The 25,097-nt window shown below is 41.1% G+C and overlaps 3 long non-coding RNA genes across 3 annotated transcripts; 2 read left to right on the top strand and 1 right to left on the bottom strand.

Moving 5' to 3' along the window:
* The first annotated feature begins 4,508 nt into the window (after window positions 1-4,508).
* On the top strand, window positions 4,509-7,128 carry LOC117774645. Its single transcript, XR_004616112.1, has 4 exons — window positions 4,509-4,643; window positions 5,630-5,716; window positions 6,437-6,643; window positions 6,808-7,128. It is a non-coding gene; the product is annotated as an uncharacterized LOC117774645 (long non-coding RNA).
* Window positions 5,074-23,910, bottom strand: LOC117774646. The gene is made up of 3 exons (XR_004616113.1): window positions 23,899-23,910; window positions 20,172-20,173; window positions 5,074-5,719 (listed from the first exon to the last, which is right to left on the bottom strand). It is a non-coding gene; the product is annotated as an uncharacterized LOC117774646 (long non-coding RNA).
* On the top strand, window positions 10,123-10,989 carry LOC117774647. The gene is made up of 3 exons (XR_004616114.1): window positions 10,123-10,261; window positions 10,451-10,494; window positions 10,877-10,989. It is a non-coding gene; the product is annotated as an uncharacterized LOC117774647 (long non-coding RNA).
* Window positions 23,911-25,097: the final 1,187 nt, after the last annotated feature.

The raw sequence follows: 25,097 nt of genomic DNA, 5'->3' as shown, positions 1-25,097 counted from the left end.
TGTTTGTTATGAAAAGACACATGTCCCTGTCGATTTTTGTACATGTCGGCCAATCGTAGTGCCGGGGCTGCACTGTAGGGGGCGCTAGTCAGTTATTATGCCACGCCCATTTCTTAAAACCATCTGAATGTCTGCAGGGGGGGGGGCTGTTGCTACACAAATGTAGTTTGAGGGAGGTTGAACCTCCAACACCGAAGTTATAGTAATTTCGTGTGTCCTGGCGAGTTGATGAACTTTGACCCCACGCCACTATTATGGCGTTTGACGAAAAGTCACAGTAATCTTATGCCTTCATTATCAATGTCTTGAGACCCATTTGACACAGGTTTGACGTGGCTGCGGGCAGTGGGTGAGGAGGAATACCTCCACGTGTAAGACGTTCCAAAAACAAGACATTTCATGTTGCCACCAGGGGGCGCTGTGATTTTAAGTCATGATTTCTGTGTAGATGTCATCAGGCCGGGACTCTTGTCTTACGTGTCTAGTTTGGACTCGATTGGACCATGTATGTCCGAGATACAGAACCTCGTGATTTGATGGCGTGTAATCAAATTTTGACGCCACGCCACGGTCACACCGTGTGACGAAAAATCGATCTTTGAGTTAGTTTTGATCTCCGTCTTGTTGTGATGACACTCATCTCAATTAGAAGTTGATCAGATAAAAGCCCTGGGACAAGTACATCAAAGTAAAAATGTGGAATATGGCCAAAATGGCCACTAAAACCAAAATGGCGGGCTTCCTGTTGCATTTTTCATAATGCTCCTTGAGACTTTTTTTCATGATTGGTCACGATACACCTGGGCTACGATTTTTGTGAAGATCGGTCAAAGGGAAACCTAGGGGCTGCGTTCCAGGGGGCGCTGTTGAGCCATTTTGCCACGCCCATTTCAAATTACTCCAGAATACGTAAATTTTCACCACTTTCTAATTTCCTGCAAAGTTTGGTAAGAAGTTCAGTATGTTAAAGCCCTCAAAAAGCCAATTCATTTGGATGACAATAATAATAATAATAATAATAATAATAAGAATAATCCTTTCAATTTCAATAGGGCCTCTCACCATTCGGTGCTCGGGCCCTAATAATAAGAATAATCCTTTCAATTTCAATAGGGCCTCTCACCATTCGGTGCTCGGGCCCTAATAATAACTAGGGCTACGTTGTAGCACTGACGGGCCCGAGCACCCGCACGTTGAAGCCTGTTGCGGTCGGTGGAGAGAGCGATCAATGACCAAGCGCACGTCTCCGCGTTGCACGCGTTTTGCGCACTGCGGCAAGGACAAATGCTGCACTTCCTGCGTCCGTCGAGCGACGTCGATCCTTGCCTGCTAATTGCGCATTACGATCCACGCTATCAATTGCACATCACACTGTGAAAATTTTATGTAAATCGAATGATAGTTGTAAAACAAAGCTTACTTCCTGTTGCCAGTAGGTGGCGCCATCACTATTATTACCTACAGACCGATATATCTGTTCAAGTAGGGGCTCTGATGTAGCTTGAGCAATTTTGTGTCAATTGGACAATGTTACAACAACGTAATTTTCACACTGATCAATAGGTGGCGCTATGACCCTGAACTAATATTAATATATGGATGTGTTCAGGTCAAGATTGTGATCATAGGTCAGCAGTTCGGAGCCGGTTGGATAATGCAGAGTGGATTTACAAAGTACTTCCTGTGTCATGGCGAATCAGTAGGTGGCGCTATGACACTGAGGAAATATTGACACATGGAGCTGTTCAGGCTTGGACTATAATCATGTGACAGAAGTTTGGCGGTGATGGGACAATGCACACTGGAGTTATGACAACATCGTCTCCTTTGGCGAAGGATGATCCTTCGCCGCACCTCAATGTTTACACGGTTTGAGGAAATGTCACAATTCTGACCATGATCCATTGACTTCTCTCAGCTCATTTGAGCTGTATATTGTTAAGCAGCCAGGAGCAGTGCATCAAAGTATAAAACATGTCACTTCCTGTAGCCAGCAGGTGGCGCTGTGATTTTAAGTCATAATTTCTGTGTAGATGTCATCAGGCCGGGACTCTTGTCTTACATGTCTAGTTTGGACTCGATTGGTCCATGTATGTCCGAGATACAGAACCTTGTGTTTTGATGGCGTGTAATCAAACTTTGAGGCCACGCCACGGTCACACCGTGTGACGAAAAATCGATCTTTGAGTTAGTTTTGATCTCCGTCTTGTTGTGATGACACTCATCTCAATTTGAAGTTGATCAGATAAAAGCCCTGGGACAAGTACATCAAAGTATAAATGTGGAATATGGCCAAAATGGCCACTAAAGTCAAAATGGCGGGCTTCCTGTTTGGTCGAGCATATCTATCCAAGAGACTTATTTGCTTGTTATGAAAAGACACATGTCCCTGTCGATTTTTGTACATGTCGGCCAATCGTAGTGCCGGGGCTGCACTTTAGGGGGCGCTAGTCAGTTATTATGCCACGCCCATTTCTTAAAACCATCTGAATGTCTGCAGGGGGGGGCTGTTGCTACACAAATGTAGTTTGAGGGAGGTTGAACCTCCAACACCGAAGTTATAGTAATTTCGTGTGTCATGGCGAGTTGATGAACTTTGATGCCACGCCACTATTATGGCGTTTGACGAAAAGTCACAGTAATCTTATGCCTTCATGAACAATGTCTTGAGACCCATTTGACACAGGTTTGACGTGGCTGCGGGCAGTGGGTGAGGAAGAATACCTCCACGTGTAAGAGGTTCCAAAAACAAGACATTTCCTGTTGCCACCAGGGGGCGCTGTGATTTTAAGTCATGATTTCTGTGTAGATGTCATCAGGCCGGGACTCTTGTCTTACGTGTCTAGTTTGGACTCGATTGGACCATGTATGTCCGAGATACAGAACCTCGTGTTTTGATGGCGTGTAATCAAATTTTGACGCCACGCCACGGTCACACCGTGTGACGAAAAATCGATCTTTGAGTTAGTTTTGATCTCCGTATTGTTGTGATGACACTCATCTCAATTAGAAGTTGATCAGATAAAAGCCCTGGGACAAGTACATCAAAGTAAAAATGTGGAATATGGCCAAAATGGCCACTAAAACCAAAATGGCGGACTTCCTGTTGCGTTTTTCATAATGCTCCTTGAGACTTTTTTTCATGATTGGTCACGATACACCTGGGCTACGATTTTTGTGAAGATCGGTCAAAGGGAAACCTAGGGGCTGTGTTCCAGGGGGCGCTGTTGAGCCATTTTGCCACGCCCATTTCAAATTACTCCAGAATACGTACATTTTCACCACTTTCTAATTTTGTGCAAAGTTTGGTAAGAAGTTCAGCATGTTAAAGCCCTCAAAAAGCCAATTCACTTTAGTCACAATAATCCTTTCAATTTCAATAGGGCCTCTCACCATTCGGTGCTCGGGCCCTAATAATAAGAATAATCCTTTCAATTTCAATAGGGCCTCTCACCATTCGGTGCTCGGGCCCTAATAAACAGATCATGTAATGGTATAAGGAAACTAACAGAAACCACGAATCAGCCCATAAAATAGTTCTACATGATACAGTGTAGGGTGCAGGGTGAAAGGCCCATTGTGGGGCCTTCACTATACATTCATTCTAAGTTTTGAGAGCTTCCCTAATTTTGGAGTGTGATAGTTTGATTTCGTCTTTCAAATTAAGGATGGTTTATGATTGAACTTTGATTTATGAATGCTTTAGATTAACAAGGGATGTATTTGTCTACCATTACTCCACAATATCAGATCAATTTGGTTTAATTTATAGTATGCAATATGACAATAATGTTTTCAAAACAAGATGTTCGGGCGTTGCGATACATTTTAAGTAACAATTGGTATGTTCTGTTTTTTAATCAAGGAGGATCCAAGTGAAGCGACAGGAGTTTCAGCAACGTCAAAAACTGGGACCGAACAGTTTGTTTTGCTTGATGAGGAACAGGAAGGGCAGCCTCTCCCAAGAGAAGGAGACCTGGAGAGAAACAGAAGCCGGGTTTAAGCCACTGCCACCATCCACATACATCGAGGAAGATGAGGGAGAGAAATTCTCCTACCCTTAAAGAGGTACTTTTAAGTTACATACCACAAATACCATTTTATATAATATACTAAATATAATTTTTTTATTAAATCCCCAAAGTACGCTGGGTGAAATATAAGTTAATATCACACTGAAAGAATACCTCCGCTGACTAACGTTGATGTTACTGGAATTTAGTACATCAAATTATTTTTCCCTTGCTTCCTAGAATGGTTGATTTTTGACCAAGCATGCTTCCCTGCTGTGATTGTTCAACTGGGAAAACAACTTTTTCCACAGGAAGGCAAGTAAATTTGATTGGAAGGAATCTAAATGTTTTTTGGGGAAAAAAATGTATGCAGTAATGTCATTTAAGATTGCTTGTGCATTGAAATAATTGCTTTTTGTCTTTGAATTTCAGGGCGATACACTCAAAGACTTTTTCAGTGGACATTGCTGATCTAGTTGAAAGTGGGTACTGGCCAGCAACAGTCAATTTTAAAACCTTGTATGCAGTGGATTGGTTCACTAAATATGAGGATCTCAAGATTGCGGCTCTGGGAATGTCACGGCAAGCTTTTGTTAGCATGCCTGAACATCGCACAAAAGTCTTAGGTCGGTGAGTATAAAATGGAACTAATTACCCACTGCTTGCAATATGTTTCCCATATATTTACTATAATATAGTGTTGGATTTTTGTCTTTTTCTAGCAGATTAAGATATGTGGGGATACCATGCAGAATGCATTACTGGAATAGACCTATGCCAAATTTGAAGTTGAGAGGCTGTCTCAGGTGCAGCATTCAGTGCCCTGCGTGCACACCCTCCATGTTGGCTTTTGCAGTGGATGGGATCCGTAAACTATACGGCTTTAAGAGCCAACCAGGGTAAAAAATTTAGAGTGCCATAAACAGTACATTTGTAAATATGTATATATTTTTATATGTTTGAGACTTGATTGATTTTTTGTTGTTCTGGCCAAGGATTCTGAGGTGTCTTCCTTGGTTGACTACATCCATGAGACGACAAAACACGTAAAGTTATATTACATTGTCCCTTATTTTACGACGCAACGTTTTCTTGTACCCTACCAATTTTATTTATGAATAATGATGTTTGGAAAGTAGAAAACAAAAACCCCACCACCTTCTGAATTTATCCTTCTCCTACGCACCTGTCGCCTGTCTCATGAAATAGATGTGCAAAGTTTTCCTCTGTTATGTATAATGATGACCCCATCAAACATCATGTTAGCAATATTTACACCTTTTTAATTTATACTGTTTATTTCTGTCTACATGTGTGAATTTGCCTTCATTAGTTTTAGAAAAGAGCGATGTTATATCGGTCAGTGGGCGGCAGCACGAGACTCACTAGTCTGTAAGTAGACGAAGGCGTTGAGGTTGATGTCGGCCATTGTTTTTTTGCTTAAGGGACTGAATATGTTCCGTGCAGAAATATTTGCACTTCCCTTATATCTACAAAAACTGCTTGCTTCACAGACTGCAGTTTTGTTTTGCTCCGATGTGGTGTGCAAATACTAGCCGTATCTGCAAAGGGTTGTGCAGCATTAACATTTTGTAACTCTGATTTTGTTTTGACAGACTGTGCAAAGGACCTTGAGAACATCACCACTCTACAGGAAGACACAGTCCAGTAATGGGTCTCAGATGTTCAGCAGTGGACGACAGGTACTGTGGAAAAAATTTATGTCATTGTTGCACAATGTCCTTTGACTCTGTTTACACAAGGTCTACACAAAAAGGTTTGATTGTAAACTGATATTGGCACTAATTCATTTTATTCTCCTCTTCACAAGGACCAACCAATCAAAATGACTTACAGAACGCCATTGAGGACTCTATTTGAGCATTAAGCAGCAAAGATTTCAGCTGTATCGTCAGGCTGGTGAGACAACAAGATGCCAACTTTAATGCCAATTTCTTTGTGTAACATACTGTGACAAAATGTATTGATCACTATTTGTAGATTGTAAAAATAGCTAACCCATTTATAAAAAAAACGAAACTAGAATTACCGCACTGCGGTTGTATGACTCCGCTAACCAGTGCAGTTTCTGTGTACATATCTCTACATACTTTTTCTCATATAAATGTCACTGTAACCTCGACAACTGAAACCGTAAGATGAGGTCATTGTGGCCTTGACCTTTTGACTTTAAGGCAAATAGTCAGATGGACAACCCGAAAACATACAGTTATGCCTCTGGCAACTGGCTATTGCAGAGGCATTAAAATGTTAGTGTTTGGTTTCACATTCTAGATGGCAATAAGCAGAGACATCAACTCAGGAAAAAGATTTCTGTAGAAAAGAAAGCCTTGTATGTGTGTATATATACATACACACAAACGCACTATTAAAACGTTTTGTTTTTTATCATATATTCTCAGGCAATACTGAGGCATTTACGGAGACGGGACATGAGGGTCTACTCTGCGTGCTCAAGAGAAGATTGCACAAAGTTCAAGCTCAGCAGGCTGCAGTGGGTCCGACATATTCTGGAACGCCAACAATGTCTTTGGATGACTCCTCCTCTGAAGAGGAAAACATGGAGAGTTACTTCTTCGCTGCTCAAGAACTGCGAGTGCTGTGATTAGGTAAACGTGTGAATAACTCTGTTGCTGCACTGCTACTGTTGCTACTCCCTGGCAGCCTTAGGAAGGCCTTAGCTTTGTGTTGGGTAGCTGTTAGCTTTAGCATAGCAATCATCAGAGGGAACCATCTTCAGAATTTAACACTATGGTTTGTTTGTGTCCTTCAGTTCTTCTCAAGTGAAGCTGTACCACTGTGCTCCAGCTCCACACTCCCTCCTGCAGCCTCCGCTCCTGATGCTAACCTCCTGTCTCCATCACACCAAGCAGCAAACCTGGAGTGACAGAACTTTCTCCATAGCTGCCCCCTCCCTCTGAAACCCCCTCTCCCAAACACTATTTTTGTATTTTTTTGCATGAGAATTGTTGATCATATCATTTCCAGCAACTGCCTTAATGTAATTTTTGTGCATAATAAATGACATTGATCATAACATATTGGGATTTCCTTGCACTTCTACACCATGTTATTGGCAGATAAGATGCTGATTGAGTTAAAGCAGTGAATGCTCTGCTTTAAGCAAAATAAACACAAAAGGATCAAATGGATTTGAAGTAGAATGGGCACATTACATTCTGTAGAGAGTACCTCAGCTACTGAAGTCAGAAAATTACTTTCTTTATCTGAGGTTTCAGTCATTTATAGTCACAGCAAAGCACACAGGTCTGGTTGTCTAAGTGGCGCCCATATCATATTGTTTAAGATGTGTAACATCAAGCTTGTGTATCAGTGCTAAATACATCCAGTCATAAGTCAGAGTCCACCCTCTTGTTTACACTAAAATTAGGTGACCCAGATGTTTCACAATGCAATCTGATAAGGTCATATGAGAAACATTCTTAACATCAAAGAAATGAACACAGCAGTACAGCAATAGATGTTTCACTTTAAATCAGTAGCTGGTAAGCGGTAATGAGGCAGGGGTTTCTATCAGAAATCATTTCTGGGACATTACTTTAAAAGATCTCCAGTATAAGCAAATATGTTCTAAAATTGGTTTACATCCAAGTGTGAGGCTGTCCCACCACTTGGAGTGAAGATATAGTCCAGGTATGAACAGTCAAAACCTCAAATCACACCCAGTACGGTATGGTTCAGGTGACAGTAGGTGGAAGGTGAAGGTCATTTCCATGAGCTCAAGAGAAACAATGTGACGTCTTAGTAGTTCATATTTGGGTCCTCTTAAAACATGCACCCACTAGGTACTCTATACTGTAATCCTGAAAACCAGGGACCATGCTGCATTGGGGTCTAGGGGAAGGGAGTAGCAATGTTAAAAATCAAAGGGAAGACTGTGATATGAAAAGTGTTTCACAAGGAAAATTAGGTCTACACTTGCCCAAATTGAATGCAGATATATGTATCAAGTCAGATGGATACCATAGATTTATACAGGGTCAATGTCATTGGTAGTGAAAGTAGAAAATGAATACACTAAGATACATACAGTATGAACACATACAAAATGTATCATGCAGAAGAGTATTGGTGTAAGTATATGGACATAATATATGGACACAAGTATAAATATTGTTGTGAGAGAATACATAAGTAGTCCAGAGAGTATGTACACAGTGTGTGTGGGGGAGGGGTGGCTGCAAGTTAGGGAGGGTGGTGGTGGGGGGGGGGGCCTGTGGGATGACGAAGTCATCACCCGCCCTACTCTCCCTCTGATTGGCTAGTAATCCTGATTGGCGCCAGAGCTATGTATTGGTGTTTAGGAATGAGGACCGTCAGAGTTAGGGTCAGGGGTTAGCCAATCAAAACCAGAGTAGGGGGCGGGCATTGTCATCATCGCGGGAATCCTGACACGCTCCACAACAGCTGATGCTCCTGGACAGGTATGGGACGAGCAATTATGAATTTTAATATTTCAGTATTGAAAAGTATTAGGCATTTGTTAATAATTACCATGGAGCAGAGTTTATATTGGTTCCTAACGTTTCAGTTTGGTGTGAAATGTTAGGAATGTATAGTATAGTGTAGTGTGTATGTGTATACTAACTTGAATGTGAAATCTCAACATATAGCTCAGTCTACTGCAAAAGTCATAAACACCACATTTAAAGCATAGATCAAATTAAGTTGTATGGATGTATTTTATTTATATGTATTGAAAATAATGAATATGCTAGTATGCACCACAAAACATTACTCTGATATTAATGTGTTTTTGTTCCATTGAGGTTGGAGTAACCAGCATCCCTCCACTCACCAACCCTCCATCATCCCTGCCAACCAGCCACCCATCAGCCAACTGCCAACCCTCCACCAGTCCTGCCATGCAGCCTCCCAGTGCCATGTTGAATCAGGGTATGTTGTGGTGACATTTTTAGAAAACGAACACAATAACGTATTTTTACTAAGGTGTTACACAAGTAAATAATACACACATGTAGGTCAGAGTAACTAACCTTTGAAATCTTCCTAAAGATGACTGATGTTTGTGAACTTTGTTTCTACAATTGTCATGACACTACATCACATTATGTAAATGGAAATTTGTGATATTGTGGTAATACATTGGAGTATTATATTCATATATATATATATATATATATATATATATATATCTCTGAGTGTGTGAATGGATATGATCCCTAAAACTGAGCTCATCATTCATGTTTACTCTTTAGATTTTTTATCTTTTCACATATTTTTAGTGGATTTGGACTCACAAACATATGTCGTAGGGCGACTAAAGTGAGAAAAGTGAGCAGCGGAGTCTGTGTTTGTGCGCCGTTACCTTTCCCTCAGATTCTGGGACTATATTAAAGAAGCTGTGCAATTCTTTTATATAATCATCCATTTATAGACATCAATTTGGCCCGGGACAAGCGTGATTACTAACAATTTTTTAAGGAGGCAGTACAAAATTTGACAGAGCCGGCGCACAATGAACTGAATATCTTTAATTTATTATCTAGGGCAGCAGGGCTCCATCTAATTGGCCAAATATATTGACATGCAGAGTGTGAATACATGGCACGTCCAAGCAGTCTTTTGTGATATGTACATCGCCCATGTTGATATTGCGATGACCGTAATTTTTAGATATCTTGTACAGCCCTAGTGTCTATGATTTAAAACCCATAAGCATGATCTGTTTTTTCCCCTGTTCTAAAGCCAAATAAGGTTTGCTGCCATCTAGTGGTTATTTCTTTCCAACCAGCTGAATAGTTAATGGGTTTGAAGTCATCAGCGGATAATGAGATGAAATGTTGCTGGTCAACGTAATCATGTTATTTTTGCTGATGATAAAGCCAAGGGGAATCATGTCAAGTTAAAAGTGCACAGGAAGGAGCCCTGTGGAACCCCAAACACTATTGTTTTTTGTTGGAGTGGAAGTCGACTGTTAATCGATTAGTTGTTGCAGCCCTAGATTGACACACCCAGTTTTTTAGCATTTCCAGTAGGTTCCCATGATCTCCATGATGCATGTGCTAAATGCATAGCTCTGGTAGGAGTATTAGGATGTTCACTGACAATTGATTATCAAATTGTGCAACAATGCTAATATTAAAATATATGAGGTCAGATTGAGAGTAAGTGTACTCTTGTTTTGCTCTTTCAGAAGCAACCATTCAATCACTGGAGGAGAGAAGTATTACCCGGTGAAGAAGGTACTGAAAAGCAAAAGGTTGAAGGTTTTATTTGTTGTAATTTGAGGTCAAAAAATGTAGTTGTAATATACAAAAAAATGTTGTACTACAGAGATACTAACTGGATTTACAATCACCACAACTTCAAACTGTAAAGTCATCTGACCATAGGTTTGCTTTTAATGGTAAACATGTTTTAATGTGTTTCAGGGGAACGTAATGGAACTGGTGGAGCGGGAGCCCTGTTCCATGTGGTATGTACAATGTCTCTTAATTGGATTTGATTGTCCCTAAAATTACTTAATGTTTACTGCAATATTACAATTAAGAAATTAGTATTATATATCGTTAGTTTTTCTTATATAACATTATGCATTTCTTTACTTTTATGTAAATTGTTGCTGCTAATGTGGTGCTATTTATTTATTTGAAAAATATTTTTAAAAAGACAAGTATAAACTATTGTCTTGACAATTGACTCTTACAATAATCAGGTCATTTACACTAATCAGCTTACTGTGTGCATGTTAAATGCATATGGCATTTATAGCTCGCTGTGTCTCGTTGCCCTTCTTCCTTGTCAAGTTTTGAATTCCATTCAATGCTAATGTAAAAAAAATTCTTGGTTAATTACAGTGGGAAGACGTGGCGCTTGCAGTGTGTGCCAAAGGAGAACACCGGGAGTTGACATACATACACACAACATGAATATACACAAAACGCATACACACACACAAATGTGACATAAAAGGTTCAATGTTAAGTGTTTATTTTTCAAGAAGTTTTTGTTAATATTACTTATATATATATATATATATATATGTGTATATATATATATATATACATATATAGATAGATATATAGATGTATTACAACAGCATGTCAATATATATACAGTATATATACTGTATATACAATATATACTGTATATACAGTATATATTAATAATGTAATATTACTATTATTTGTATTTGTTTAATTGAAAAGACTATCTTGCTGTTTCTTTAGCTTACTGTTAATTTATATTTTAGGAATGTAGTCAAATTTGTTTTGTATGTATGGTACATTAAAAACCCTTCAAACCCCATTGTGCCTTGTGTGAACTGCTGAAACCATTTGCTGCTGGAATTGTTTGCTGAATTTTATATATAAATTATATAATTGATTTAGCCCTTGCCTTATACAGTATGTCTATCATCTCTATACAGTAATACAAAATAAAAAAATTTAAATTCAAGTAGACAGCAGATTTGTTATTATTCATCGCTATTACAGAGCACATGAAGATTAACAGTATGTACAAACAACTCTTTACATAGCAGAAATACAAATACAAAGTTATAAGAAAAAAGTAAAGATAAAAAATGTATTAATGATATACGAAAAATAATCTTAATGTTCATCATCAGTCCATATTAAATTTATCAAATACACAATAGGCATATATACTGTAAAAATGTGCACTCGCTATACTAAGCCGTCCAAGATGACAGGTCCGCTCACGCATGCGCACTCGGGCCCGCCTCGGTATGAATGTAGTTGCGGGGACTTCTTAGATCCTTCGAATTAGAGGTGTAATCTATCATCAAATATTAATATCAAATAACGTGAATAACGTTCACGCTCACTGAACGACGCAACGCACGGACGATGATTCAAACAGCACGCTACGACGTGGTTTACGGCATGGCAGCTTCACAGCAACCACCATAGCAACGATAAAAACGTTACATTACTACGATTTTTCTGGCGAGATCTGAAAAATATTCGTGATAACTAATAAAATATAGATCGTAAGCATGAACTGGCTGAAGATTGTGGAAGCAAAGAGCATATTTCTCGCTAGAAATGGTGTCAGAATGTATTTTAATGCCCAAACTATATTATAAAATGACATTTTTATCTGAAAATACAAGGAATGTCCGCCATGTTTTCGTTTTCGCAGACGAGATCTTGAGAGTCACGTGACGTGGGCACCGGCCAATGCAAAACAATGGGCAGACAAAAACGTAGGTATCTCACAATCTGAGAGGCCAAATTGTGAGAATACTACGTTTTTCCAAGTGGACCAACGTAGGTGGTGTACGTTTTCTGATGAGACTGGGTTGTCTAGGACCAAGACGTTGGTCACCTCACCCCTCCTCCTAAACACCCAAATTACACTTAGCATCATTAGTATAGCTCATACAGGTGTAAATATATTGTATAAAGTAAAGCACGATTCAGCCATGGTGTACGTCTCACCACAAACAAATTCATGAAACACGCACATAACGATACACTTAACCACAATCAAATAAACACAGACAATAGCACAATGAACCCAGACTTTGGGCAAGGCACATTTCGAGGAGCGTTCGAACTGGGACAGTGGAGTCGTGCCGCTGCCACGTACTCAGTCTACAAACGCAGCTTACGGAGGATGAGGCCCCTCGAATTCAGACACAGCTTTTATTTATCTGCCTTTTGTTCCTGCAATTTCCAAGCAGACTGTGTTTTGGCAGGAAATCCTGTTAAATCTGAGGGATGCTATCTGTGGCATAACAATGAGCCAGTATCACCATCGGTGGGAGTCATAGTTCAAAACCATAATTTGTCACCACTTTACATAGATAGTGGAAGCGCACCTTTTGAAATTGAGTGCAATTTAACGTGGCCTGGCCTCTAACCTGCAGCGACTGATTAGTAAAAGTCATAATTCAACAGACATGGAGAAATTTTTCTGGCTGATTAAATGTGTCTATAAAAGCTGATGAGATACTGAACAAAAATCCGTGTCCTGGAACCAGTTCTTCACCTGATTTCAAATAAAAACTGGGGGAAGTGAGACCTGAACCCAGATACAATTTCAGATCAATATGACCTGGTCTTATATTTTAATAAAACATGGATACCTCTTCTTTTGACTAACGCATCAAAACCTTCCTCACAAAATAAAAGTAATTCAGCATCAACAGGAATATTTTCCTACATCCCCAACACCAAAGAAACTGTAGCAGCCTCAAATCACACAGAACATTTATCTTAAACTACTGGCAGCAACATTTTAATTTTCAGGATGATAAACATACACCCTTAATAAAGATGGATGACATGACAGCTCCCAAAAGTAAAGACAAATCATTTTGATCACCCCCTGGTGGTTGGCTGCAGTATATCACATAAAACAGGCCTCTTCCATGTTCGCAGATGGCTCATAGACAACATCGCATACATGTGCTTTCTGTAATTTTTGGTAGTTCTTATGTTTATGGATTTTAATTAGTTATTTGATCCTATAAAAATGCGTGAGAGACTTTAAAAAAGTATTATCCATCCTTATTTACAGTCAATATAATGAACGTATCTGGTTGATGGCTTGAGAGGACAAATCATTAAATCTGGCATCAAGAAGCCCGCCCTCCCAGTTTAAACTGGCCAATCAGGTCAAGACTCTGTACCAAGGTCACCTGAAAATTTCACAAAACATTTATATTCTTAAATTGCCGTCAGTTCAATCAGTTCGCTGCTCAGCAAAGACATTAAAAAGTGAATAAATTATTCTTATCTAATTTGCTTCATCTACTTTCTGGTCCACGGTTCAGATTGTGTCTGTAATAGGTTTCATTATTCAACACTTCAAATGAAACACTGCAATTAAATAATCTGCTCCTGAACCGACGTCAAACACTCAGACGGCTCTTCTGCTCTGTGGTTCGAGGAGGTTGATGGTGCAGCCGCCCACGCAGCAGATCACTGGTTCAACTCCTCTATTGTGTGTCCTTTCCAAATGAATTTTTAAAACAGAATTCTTAAATGATAGATCTTCTTTATACATTTTTTAACGGTAAAAGAAACAACAAATATCACTGTAGGCAATGCTATTCAGAACCAGAGGATATGACACGTACTGTGACCATATCTACAATTTGAGCAGAATGTTCTGATTATTGACACAAGATAATGTCATAGAAATCTCTGTGAAGTCTTCTGTTTCTAGTTTGACCAATCACGTGTGAGCAGGTGTGGTTGGTCGCACTTTGGCCGAAATGCATTTTATAGACATTAACCAAAATGCTTTCTAGACCTTAAACTGTTTGTGCTTTCTCTGGAGAAATGTTCGACTTGTGTGATAAAGAAAACTAGTCGGACAGTAAACGGTGAACAGAGTTTTAGCCCGAATATCTGTTGTCTACACCAAAGGCCCCAAAATATCAATCGTTGCCCCCGGAGGCTAAATTGTCACCAGTCGACAGCCGATGGGCGAACATCACATCGTCTGTGCTCTTGGCTTCAGCACTGCAGTCGTTTCCTCAAACAGCAGTTATGTCAGTGCAGGAAACGATTGAAATATCAGTTCGTCACAATTAAAAACACGCAGAATAATTGTGCAATCAAACGCGGGGCTCCAGACAGACTGGGTTGCTCTTGGACTCATTACCCCCTCACAATCAATCTCGCCTCATTTCTGTCAGAAGCCTCCTCACCTCTGATCAGCTGCTCTCTGAAGCTCATCTTTGTGGAAGAGGAGCACACCACAGAGAAGCATCTCTCAGAGGACGACACAGACGCAGACTAATTAGAAGCTAATTAGCTCAAACTGCCGCACTAAAAATGTCAACAGCGTGTTTAACCAGCACATTAGACCGGCGGTCCAAAAACAACAGAAACGCACAAAAGAGGGAGAGACTGATCTGATTCTGGGACAGTGAGAATCACATGACGTCCATTTCTCTCTCTTCTCTCGTCTGCACGGACTCTCTTTCCGTTTCCCGCCTCCGTCTGGATCTCGTCCGCTCTCCCTCCCCTTTCGACCCGCGGTGGAGGTTGGTAGAATTAATGACCGGCTAAATTCATGACGGAAAAGTTATGAATAATGTTTACGTATTAATCATTCATGGTGGCCAGCCAAGCACATAGACCACTGCTCCCCTGGAAATTACAGGCTCACCTCAACAACATAAATTATCCATTAGATTCCAATCAACCGTCGCGGCGCAGCCAACGATATCTGCAGAAAATACAGACGCCTGCACAGTCCAGTGTCTGCGATCAGCAGGGGAGCGTGCGACGCCGATGTATCACTGACAGCTCACACAGTGAAGATACAGCTGTTCTAACACCCCATCCATCATCTGTGTTTTGGTTTCAAAATCAAGCTGCAGTGTGAAGGACAAGCAAACAACCAGAAATCACATTAATAGTAATAGAGATAACTTTATATAGCTCCTTTAAAAAACAGCTGTGACAAAGTGCGTCACAAAGAGGAGGAATAAAAACAAAAATGCAAAACACCGAAGCAAATTGATAAAATGTAATTTAAAAGACATCAGATGTTATAAAACAACATCATTAACAAGCAGTGGCTTATTTACAATGTTAACATGGAGGAGGCAGGGTTTGTGACCTATCCTGCAGCCGGCCAACAGGGGGCGATCCAGATGTTGGACAGTTCTGATAATCGGAGCGACATTAAACATCTTCAATCAATACGTTTTTTTTATTTAACAAAATGTTTAAAATCTCTCTGGCTTCGTGTGCAAGACGCAACAAAATAAACAGTTTGAATTCAATTCCTCCAACAAACAAGAAATGTTTGCTTGTGTTTCCTGTGTTCAAACCACTTGAATCCCTCAGAGTCTGAGGCATTTTTAGTGTTTACTGTAAAACGAGGGGGGAACTCAGATCCACTCCGACTCTTTGACAGAGCAATTTTAACACCGAATCGTCTGAATCATCACCTGAGTGGGATTCAGAGGGAGAGACAGAAGTCAAAAGGACAGGCCGGGCGGAAAATCCTCACACTTTTTAAACGCTATTGGTCCGGCGACGAAACGCGGCAGAAAGCCAGCACAATAATTAGTTTCACAGGAGCAGTGTGTTTAAGAATGATAAGCTTTGCTTTGGGTGAAGTGGAGTCAGCAGATGAGTGTAGCTGCTTGTTATCTGCGCGGAGCAGAGGCAGAGGAGGACACTGCTGTAATAACTTTGAGAGACAGAGGTGAGGGGGAGGAGGGAGGCGGCGGGAGGCGAACGATAAAACCAAGTTGAGATGAGGATCTGCAGCACGTTCTCCCTCAAATGCCGCTTTTAGTTTGGATCAGTACATTTGTAATGGCCGCTTATGCTAATGACGGGAGCCCAGCATGCTGGCGTTGGCCTTTTAAAGCGACTGTCCTCTGTACAACTAGAGGCTTTCATCGTCTGCTGCATTCCCATAAGGACGCGGCTCGAGCCAGAGCGGCAGGGGAAAAAAAGGAGCAGGCGAGTGTCAGCGAGCTCTGGCGCTCACACGAGTTAGCGTCATCGATAACACGCCACAATCATTATTCATGGCGTGTCGCGGTTGCGGAGCTGCTCATGATGCAGTGCATGTCAGGATGCGCTTGTCAAGTGGGCCTGACCACCGTGTGACGTGAGGAGGGGAAACAAAGGAGGGAAAGTGGAAGTGGCTGCTGGGAAATTGGTGTGCAAGCTCCATGCTGAGATGATTTTCAAAGGAGCCATCACACGACGCATGCCTGGGTTTTTCATAGAGATCTCTGCATTAGTTCTTGAGAAATTCACAGAAATATAAAAACTAAAACGCCCAATTTCCTTATGTTCATTTTGTCTCATTTTGTCTGTGTCCGTGCAAATCTTCTGAAACCTCACAGATACGTAGAAGTACCAATAGTTCAAGTGAGATAATCAGTGGACACAAGAAAGAAGCCCAATCCTGCTAATGTAAAGACAAACGCCAATGAAATCCTCATTGTCGGAGGTTCTAAACCCATCAGTTGTTTAAAGATTACTTAAAAATGTACAGTAGGTCTGCATCTCGTCAGAGGCTTTACTTCTTTACTTCTGCCTTTGGAGGATCGAAAGACTAAATAGATAAATGATGATAGTCGATGATTCTGGCAAAGCTCGACTTCTCCATGTTAAATCTCCCGTTTGGTCCTTTGTCGTGTGGACGAGCCTTTCGAGCCTTTGAGCTCGGATTTAAATTCTTTTCACCTCGTCAGAGCCATTCTTCTTCCTGGCAGATTGTAGAGGAGCGATCAGCAGGTGTTTGTTCGCTGAGGTCACAGAGAGCAAAGGGTCGGGGTTTTAAAGAATCTAGGAACACGTGAGGTATCCATTCATCTACAAAGCTGGTTTTTACAGCAAATGGTTTTCTGTTACGTCCAGTCAGGGCAAAGTGAGAACCTGAATGCAGATCATTCCCAAGGACACATTAAAGTCTTTATTATTGATTTGGCAGGTCCAGGATGGAAAACACAAAAAGCAGGAGGAGGTCGTACATGGAGCTGTTCAATCTTTTTACTCTGTTTTGCTACGTTTGCTCGAAATCGTGTGCAACTGACTTCTAGGTACAGCGACATGTAAACAAACCCAGCCTTACACACAATGGACTCTAAGGTTCTCTACAAATATGGCAACTGCTGCTTGGTGAAAATGAAAATGTTTTTTATAGTGATGTTACACTACAAGCTAATGGTGATTGGAGTATTAAACACGTATTTAAACTCATCTACCTCAGAGATTTCTTCCACCATGCAGAGCATCAAGAATGACCTCAGCTGCCGTAGTTCTGATGCTTGTGTGTTAAACAGGTTGTTCAACGCACCGACGTGTAGGTTTAAATAAACGTTTCACCAGGTTTTGTTCAGGCTGAACGCAGCTCAGTATTCTGCTTCACTCGTTCTCTCCTTGTGGAAACGAGGGGATGTAAAATCTGCAGTTTCTTAAACAGTAGTTGTTGTAATAATTTAGTCAATGAACAGACCCTGATGTCGCTAAATGAAATTTTAATACCCACCTTCCTGCTCACTGTCACACATCTGCTCATTTACTACAAGTTGAACATTTAATGCTAAAAAATTAGATATATTTCTGCTATAAAAGTTAATTCCTTCTCGCTGCCTCCTTCTTAGCAAGAATTGCGATGTGTTCTGATATTAATCACGGTGATGTATAACATCTTCAGTTAATGTCTCTGTTGCAGCTCCTCTCTAAGAAGCAAATTTATGAACGTGTAATTTGCACTCTGCCTTATTTTATTACACTTAAATCTGTTAGTAATTAGACTCTGATTTAACAAGCAGCAGCTTGTTAGCCAATCAGGGACTAGAGCTGCTTTCTAGGTGTAATTTGCTCACTTAGTAAAGATTATTGAAAGTGCAGTTGAGAGCAATGCAACATGAAGTCTGGATTTAAAGTTAAATTTAGTGACACCAGTGTAAGACCAGGTTTTACTCCCAGTATTAACTCTAACTTACTGTTGGGCTGTTGGTAAAGTAACATCACTGAGACAGATTCAACATGTTTGAGTGGCACATTATATCATATCCCTCAATGTTAAACATCACTCATAAAACATGCATGTTCATTAATACTTTTAGAAGGCTGCAAAATATGTCAGACTCTATTTACTGATGATGATTTAATTTGATTCGATTGCTTGGTGTCATTTAAATGATTCACATGTTTGTCTATTATATATTATACGGTGTCCTTCAGTGTCAGTGAAATAAGATTAGTGATAATCTATGTACTTATCCTTTAAAGGTCACCGGGGGGGCAATCCCAGCTGCCACGGGGTGCGAGGCGGAGGGTGAGGGTCCCCAATTAACCCTGTCGGAGAAAAACCGAAGCAGACAACATGCCAGCCTTCCTGATGGGAGGCGACAGTGCTAACCTCCGTGCCTGCCTTGTTGTTAATATCATTATTAAATGATTTGTAACGTCACAGTGAAAGACGAGCCCGTGAGAAGGAGCTGAGTCAGACTGACACGTCACCGCAGCAGCTGGAGGATTTGGACGCTGCTGAACCCAAGAAAACTTCAGCTCTGCTCTTATAAATGACTCATCAGCGGTGCAGCCACCATTCAGTCAGTTTAACATCTCCTGCTTTATTATGTTCATCTATCACGAGCTGCCCGCCGACTGCCCTACACAGAAATCCTTTATCTGTTTAAATTGCCTCGGATTTTAGCCACTCCCCTGCAGCTCCACTGCAAACTTCATCGCGGTGCACTCACCTTGCGCCTGCTGGCTGCATGCATGCATTATGCACGACGCAGTGTTGGTCTAGTTTGTAGAGTCTGCAGGCGCTGTCTGTTCTGCTCCCCTGTGCACAGGAGCCTGCTCCGAGCTGCTTCACAGTGGGAACGTGTGATGGGGAAGTGTTCTGTACTGGTGCGAGGACAGAGCTTCCGTCCACGTCTGTGTTACCGCTGCCCGCTGACAGTCGAGTGGCAGCTGATGTCATCTCTGCTGTCACTCATCGGCCAGTCCGTCAACCCCGTGTCTTCACAGCCACGTCAGGTGATTTTAAAAACAGTAGCCTCTTATATTGATTGACACCTGAGACTAACTTACACCAAATGACTTCACTGGAGTAAGATGGCCGCACCCTTATGAGGAATATGTTAGTTCGTGTCCATCTTCGTTTTCAGTCTGACTTGTCCAATCACAGGCCTTTCTTTTCGCTGTCAGTCATAGATGAAATCGTCTTTGATAAAGATTTATTTGACTTGTGTTTTGACTGTTTAGTTTGGTCCATGTCTGAACTGCTAACATGGAGGAGGCAGGTTTATGACCCTTCTACAGCCCGCCTCCAGGGGGCGATCCAATATATTTGGCTTCACTTTTGTGTTCATCTTTATACTTTATACAGTTAATACTCATGTATCAAGATTTTAATTTAATGAGACCTACGATCCTTTCCTCATTTTCTGTCACACATATAATTTTACATTGTCAGAGCACGTTTAAAATAAACTGTGAGAGAAAAGCACCGTGCAACAGCGTCCAGATGAGAAGCAGAAGAAGAGAAGGGGAGAAGCTTGAACCAGCAGTTTATAAACACACCAGTAAACTTCATTTGTATAAAGCCTCAGTAAACTGTACTTTACAGGCTTCTTATATTAAATAAAACCTCCTTTTAGAGTAAAGTGCTGTAAACGGCTGCTGGAGAACACTTTAAGTATCTGCTGCATCTCACTTCTTTTAAATCAAAGCTGAAATCCTTCCTGTTTGTTGCTGCCTTTTATAAAATATTAAATAATCACTCCCCCTAGCGCTTTCATTTCCTGTTATTTTAATTGGTTTTCTTTTGAATTCTCTAGTTAATATCTATCTAAATGTTTCTTTAGTATTCTCTTATGTTGATTTTTACATTTTCTCGTGACATCTTAAATATCATATTTATCGTATATTTCCTTGCTGTTGAAACGTCGAAATCCTAAACAAAGACTTTTAAGAACAAATGAAACGTCGGAGGGAAAAAGCTTCACCACAGGACAGTTTGCATCTGTATGTTTAATTCAGAGAGAAATCTGGTTCCCAGGCTTTTTACTTCATCAATCTTAATTAACAGAGAGGAGATAACAAGGAGCGAGTTGCAAATGTGGCCTGGGAGTGTGGTGACTCACCCATAATACACATTAGAATAATTCCCTTTTCAGAGAAATGACATATTTCAGCTGATTGCCTTTGCACTGCCAGCCCCTTATTAGCTTCGCCGTACAAATGAAAATGCAGCTCCGCGCTGAGACGCTAACATGTGGATTGAATCGACGCGTTAAGATGCTCAGATCAATTCAATCGCTCGTATGCAGTCACTAATATTTTCCTACCCATCGATACTTTGACTTTCCGACTCTCTAACCCCCCCCCCCCCCCCCCATGTTCTTACACCAGTTCATCCTATTACACACGTTACACTTGACCTTTTTTTCCAGACTAATACCTGCAAATTCAGGCTGACGGGGAACAAAGCTGCTACGACCGTTTTCCACAGCTTAATAAAAAGGTACAGAAGAGAGTGACATGTCCCCGGAGGAAAGAGGCTTTTCCACCGTATTAAATATCCATTCTCTACGAGGAGCTCGGACAAGAAACACACAGCCGCGTACGGCCGTCTGAAATATTCAACGTGGAAGTCGCTCGCAGACCAAAGCGTTGATGGTTCAAACTCTAATTGACATTTTAATATCTGTGGTAATTGATAGAGGGGGGATATAATCATAGTATCATAGTAAATAAAGATGGACTGTTCCAAGCAAAGCCAAAGTGTTGCAGTTGCCCCCTGGTGGCTGGCTGCAGTATAGGTTATAAACCCTGCCTCCCCATGTTAATGTTTTGGTCATAGTGCACGTTAGATGGTTTCTGTCTTTTCTGTTCTAATCACACAGATGTATGTTCGAGTGTTTTTGCTTCTGATTAGTTTGGTTTTAATTAGTTATTTAATATTTGACTCACGATTGGACAAGTTTGTATCATCAGCTCCGAACCACGATCATTACTGTGCAGAATCCTATTGACGTCATTGCTGCAGGATTCTTTCGTCTCTGGATAGTGGGGGGGGGGGGTGTCGTCCATCTTGATATACAGGCCGTGGATATCTCCATTTTTGATAATATTACAAAATATGCACATAAACAAGAACAGGGATAAAAGTTCATGATGTAACCGTCACATCACATTAAAAAATGTGGTCATCTCATCCCACCTCCACCATGTTGACATCCAGTTTGTTCTTGACTGTAACGTATAAGATGCAATTTTAAAAAAAGAATCTTAGTCCTTTAAAGTGTTATATTATTATCTGCTGAAGAGGGAAATGATGTCGAAATGAAGGAAAGATTATCAATAACCACATGTGAGTGTTGGATTAAGACACATTTAAACAGATTATATTCTTCAGGAACGCAGATCTGGCCCCGCTGGGTTTAATAATGATGTGCAACCCCGAACATCAAGTTATTATTACACAATCCTCTAACAAGAGAAGAAACAGTGGTGTCATGACGCCCTGAGTGGGAACAAACAGTTGTGACAAACACCCCCCACCCCCCATTCAAACTGGGAAATAGAGCAGAGATGCTGGTTTATGTGTGTAAAACCTCCGATGAGGTAAAACCATAATCATGCATAAGAACAGCCATGACACATGTATTATATGAGCTTCTGTATGAACCGTGCAGGGACGATTATCCACGTTGTTGCAGTTCAGACCTCCAGCTGGGAGATGATAGTTACACAAAGGTGATTATGAGACTCTGTGTGTGGATGCATCACAACAATACATCACAGCCTCAAGGTTCCCCACAGACCCAGTGTTCTCCAGAGGCTGCAGCCAGAACCGAGGCAATAAGAAAAAAAACCAACCATCAAAAATCACAAAGTACATTCAGCAGTAAATGACTCATCTAGAACTGAATCCCATCACGCTGAAGAAGTAACAAGGAGCGGAAAGTCACAGAGACGCTGTGCTAATATCCTTCAGTGACGTTTCTCCTCGCAGAGCTGTCGAGGATGACAAGCCCCTCGCAGAGAGGGCTCGGGTCACAGCGGGGGGGGGGGGGGGGGGGGGGCGTCCTGTCCTGCCCAAACACTCGCTTGTGGAAAAATGCTGCACGCCGACAGTGACACAGCTGCGGTTTTGATGAGGGTAGCCCTTTGAACAGGAGCGGTTTGGGCTCTTTACTGAAGCCTCTGTTGGTGTGATAGCATGACAACACACACACACACACACACACACACACACACACACACACACACACACACACACACACCACTCTGCCTAGTGTGGGAGCTTTGGCGGTGAATAATCAAACAGAGGTGCTGAAGGGTCACAGGCAAAGAGGGCGAAGTGGAGCAACATCTGACTTCTGTCGCTCCACCTGAGTGATGGTGATCCAGGAGAGGAACCATGAATGGAGGGAGAGTTTTCTGATGCACCGTCATGGCCGGGGAGGGGGGGGGGGGAGAATCACTAGAAAATATAAGGGATCAGGCTGAAGAGAAGTGTTTCCTAAAGGGTAAAAAACTGTGCAGGGCGTCTAAACAACACGCAGCCATTCACCAATCTACGACCAAGACTTTACATCAGAGCTGTGACCAGCAAACATCTGGATTGAGAAAGAGTCAGATGCCCGTTCTGTCTTCTGTCTTCTGTCTTCTGTCTTCTGTCTTCTGTCGGTCTTGAGAAGTGACCTTTGTATTCCTGCGATGGTTTATGGTCTGTTTAGGAAAAATTATCATGAGGTTTGTTTGCAACCTGTGTAATTCCTTGATAAATTCTCCGCAGGGATTATTTTAGCGCGGCTGAGGAAACACATATTAACACCAGAGTTAGGTTAATTAGAGTTGAATAAATCACAGGCAGCTCGATTCGCCGACGGTTCGACTTTTGCAGGATTAAAGTCTTCAGAGGAGGGTCAGCAGGGCGACTTTGTCAGCGGCGCAAAGGATAATTGTCGGCAAAGTTTGTGTTTGTTCACACTTCAACAGCGCTTCAGTGTGTGTGTGTGTTTGTGTGTGTGTGTGTGTGTGTGTGTGTATTGTGGGGTCCATGACCAAACAAATATGAATCGCCTGTAATCCAGTTATCCACTTAGTGAGCTATTATCCCTGACCTTGGAGCAGGGGTAGATGATCTTATTCAGCTTGAGGAGGAAACACAGCGGCTGTGGCAGCAACAGAAAGCAGCAGCTGATAAGAGTTTCTGCTCTGTTCCTCCATCAAACGGCAAAACAAAAATATATACAAGTGAGTAAATGTCCATTGAACCTTCTGGCTGGTGGAAAACAGCCGTGTTTAGGTCGTAGGTCGAGTGAATCTGCTGCCGGGAAATATTTAGAGATTAAATCCATTGATGAAACATTATCTGGACACCTGGACATCACACTCATGCATGTCAACCTTGGAAAATTGATCTAACAACCTCCAATCAAGGGTTCATAACCTTTACTGCAGCCAATCAACGACAGCCGAGGTTGGTGCAGGTATTTAAATAAAAGCAATGTTGCAGTTTGGACCTGATGATCGCACTCGATCAGTACTGAAGGTAAAACCAAAGTTATTTACAATTCATCCACAAGGAAGACGTGAATGTGCACATTTCATTGACGTCAATACAGAATAGTTGTTGAGATATTTAAGGATCAATGAAGTTAACTAACCAACGACTATTCCTGGTTGAGTTGAGCTGCTATATCATGGCTTAAAGTGCCAATCAATGTTTTATTTATATTAACGATGGATGACATAATTGGGAAAGTTGTGAATCATTGCAGCAAACACACAGAAAAGATTATCTACATTTTTACTCTTCAATCTTGTCGTTTTGGTTTTACTTTGGTTGTTGTGGCCACTTGTACAGCATCAAACAGCCGTCAGTCAATGTTAGCGACTAAAACAACTAGATCACTAAAATGACTGTGATTATCTTCAAAAGAAAAGAATCATATGACACCAATAAAAAGACAAAATACAGTACAAAGAAATAAACCTCTCTAACAAATAAATAGAAGTGATAAAAACACAAGGTGTGGACATGCAGCTGCAACATCTTTGTTCTCAAGGGCATCTTCAGTCCTCTGGATTCATGACATGAACCCTGGTCTAATTGCAGCCATGGTCGGGCATCACAAGTGAATCAGTCGTACGTGTTGTTGGTGTGTGAGCGGCCGAGGACTTTAATCTCTCGTCTCCTGATTCAGTAAGGACGAACAAAATCAATCAAACCCACATGGAGGAAATCAATAGTCTTTAAGAGTCGAGCACAGGAAACAGAACAGGATGCAGGAGGTGAGTGAAGGGAAACAACACATGGATGTTGTGCTTTGTGCTGCGGTTGTGTAGCAGCACGAGGATTTCTTGGTTGTGCAAGACAAATAAAAAAAAAAAGAATGTCAATACTGGGAACACTATTAACCTCTGTTCCAGGGGCAGACGCCTCGAAGACAATATGTTTTTTGTTTCTTGGTTGAACTGAACTTTAAACTCAATACTTGTTATCAACAGAAACAAATTGTTGGACTCATTCAAGAATGTCTCCAACGCAGTGGATGAGATTTTCAACTGGAATCCGATGCTTAAGATG

Source organism: Hippoglossus hippoglossus, chromosome 14 (assembly GCF_009819705.1).
Source record: "Hippoglossus hippoglossus isolate fHipHip1 chromosome 14, fHipHip1.pri, whole genome shotgun sequence".
NCBI classification, from domain to species: domain Eukaryota; kingdom Metazoa; phylum Chordata; class Actinopteri; order Pleuronectiformes; family Pleuronectidae; genus Hippoglossus; species Hippoglossus hippoglossus.
This window is presented reverse-complemented; position numbering and strand designations above follow the sequence as displayed.